This window comes from Sesamum indicum, linkage group LG10 (assembly GCF_026168435.1).
Source record: "Sesamum indicum cultivar Baizhima isolate 11 linkage group LG10, ASM2616843v1, whole genome shotgun sequence".
NCBI lineage: Eukaryota > Viridiplantae > Streptophyta > Magnoliopsida > Lamiales > Pedaliaceae > Sesamum > Sesamum indicum.
The window spans coordinates 8,805,646-8,808,450 of record NC_142666.1 but is presented as its reverse complement, the minus strand read 5'-3'; the positions used below and the strand labels follow the sequence as shown (position 1 = coordinate 8,808,450).

The 2,805-nt window shown below is 37.3% G+C and overlaps 1 pseudogene; it reads left to right on the top strand.

Moving 5' to 3' along the window:
• The first annotated feature begins 1,468 nt into the window (after positions 1-1,468).
• LOC105179176 (adenylate isopentenyltransferase 5, chloroplastic pseudogene) lies at positions 1,469-2,426 on the top strand (annotated as a pseudogene).
• The last annotated feature ends 379 nt before the right edge of the window (positions 2,427-2,805 follow it).

Here is a 2,805-nt window from a genome sequence, read left to right as displayed (position 1 = left end):
GTCCAAAATCTGGCCAGATTTGTGCGGAGGACTAAAATTGCGAACTTTTTGAAAATTACAAGACTAAAATTGCCAGTCCTATAGTTACGGGACCAAGAACGCCACGCCCCTTACTTACAGGACTAATTTTGCAATTACGCCCGCATGTTAACGTTTATGATATCTGTAAAAGCGTATAAATCATTGCTATATTCTTGAATATTAACGAGGAATACGTTGTGTGATTAATTCCTATAACATATAATGAAGAATTCATGTAAATAATTCAGGAAACTAATTTACTACTGCATACAATAGCGTTATTAGAAAACTAAAACAAAATAAAATAAAATATATGGATGCAATCAGTATCATCAACGGATGGATACTGCAACTTAATTACTTTCATATTAATCATGGACCACAAAATGTCCAAATACATGAATCAATTGCATATAGTAACAATTACAAGAATAGTACAATTAACATTCAGAATTTGGTCCAATTAAATTTTAGGAAATCTAAATAAGAGATAAAATTTGTAGACCACATTTATAAACGATCAATTAATATAGATTTTATCATTATAATATATGTCTTTACATACATAGTAGGTTGACGAATTAATGAGAATACTTTTTCGGATTCAAAATTCAATTTTGTAAACTCACTTGATTTTACTCAAAAGCAAATCCTACGTAAGATATGGATAATCACTAAGTACTTCAACATTATCTTTTAATTTCTCGTAATTTTTCTCTCATTCGATATAGTAAAATTACTCATTATACATCCCAAGAATAATTATTTTTACAAAAATAATTATCGATGAATTTATTGCGTCTCTTATGGTAACTGCACGGTGTAGATTTTGACATCTTAATTATGGTAGTATTTGTATTATCTTTTTACGACAGCTTCGCAATAATTAATGATTCTTTTTCTATTTAATAAATATAATAAAAAATACAAAAATTTGGATAGAGCCTTGCTCATGATTATTTGAATTGTTATATAGTAAGTGGATAGGGATAGGGGTGAAGCTATGAATGGCTTGATTGGTTCAGCATTGTGTGTACGTATGTATGTATAAATACTCCCCTACACATCCTATGTTTCTTCACGTTTCAAACAATTGTCTAGGTAATTTCTTTCACATCAATGAAACTTGTTCGTGATTCTCTGTAGAGCCCACAAATGTTTGATGTTTTTCTTCAAACAAATCCTTTTGAAGAAGAGAAATCAATCCAAGAATTGAGAAGGGCTTGTCACTCTATGATAGATAGAATTTCTAAAATAATAAATTGTATTTGGTACATGTTTTGTTTGTTTAGTTTGAGAGTATTCTAACACGTGGCCTTTTTCTTTTTTTATTTCTGTGACGAAATTGACAGGTGTTAAAAAAAGTAAAAGTAATTATCAATTAGAATGTGGATCTCCGCCTAGAAGCCAGCACAATCTAGCATGATGAACTTTTTTAGTTCAGGACATGATGAACAAACACCAAGGAAAGGATAAGGTGGTGGTGGTATTAGGTGCCACTAGCACAAGCAAATCGCGCCTGGCGATAGACCTGGCCACCCGTTTCGGGGCAGAGGTCATCAACTCGGACAAAATTCAGGTCTACAAGGGGCTAGACATAGTAACCAATAAGGTGAGAAATGAGGAATGCCGCGGCGTGCCACACCATTTGCTTGGAATCATTGATCCGGAGGTGGATTTCACTGTACATGATTTTGTGCATCATGCATGGCTGGCTGCTGATGCCATCGTACAAGAGAATCGGTTGCCAATCATTGCTGGAGGGTCCAATTTCTTCATACAGGCACTTGTCAGTGACGACACTGAGTTTCCCTCCAAGTACGAGTGTTGTTTTCTCTGGATGGACGTGGCAATCTCAATCTTGCATTCGTACGTGTCGAAAAGGGTTGATCAGATGGTGGATAGCAGGTTGGTGGAGGAGGGTAAGGCATTTTTTTTTACCTAAAAATTCGTTACTCTGATTATGGGATTTGGCGTGCCATTCGGGTCCCCGAGATGGATGAGTTCTTTAGGAGTGAGGTGTTGTCGGTGGTGAAACTAGGGCTAAGCTTCTTAAGGCAGCTATTGATGAAATGAAGATGAACACTTGCAAATTAGCTTGCCGTCAAGTTGAAAAGATTTTGAGGATGAGGGAGGAATTCGGGTGGCGGATCCATCGGTTGAACGCCACAGAGGTATTCCTTTGACTTGGTGGAGATGCCAATGAAGCATGGGAGGAATTGGTGCTCGAGCCTAGTACGAACATTGTGGCTCGTTTCATTGCAATGTTCATACTAGGCTCCAGCACCAATTTCTCCCATGCTTCATTGGCATCTCCACCATGTCGAAGGAATACCCCTATGGCGTTCAACCGATGGATCTGCCACCCGAATTCCTCCCTCATCCTCAAAATCGTTTCAACTTGACGGCAAGCTAATTTGCAAGTGTTCGTCTTAATTTCATCAATAGCTGCCTTAAGAAGCTTAGCCCTAGTTTCACCATCGACAAGACCCTCGCTCCCGAACAACTCATCCATCTCGGGGATCTGAATAGCACGCCTAATCCCATAATCATAGTCACGAATTTTTGGTTTTCCTTCATAGAAAAATATTAGGTATTCCAACTTCAAGAAAAGTGGGATTGTGCACCATTTGATGTGTTATTACAATGATCAATGGAACGAAGAAGCCAATAGCAGAGGTGGAGGTTTATGGAACAATGTTGCAGAACATTGTGAGCATGAAATCAACAATTGATGTAAAGCATTAGATGTGGAAGTTGATGAGAAATAAGGGTCTAATCAAC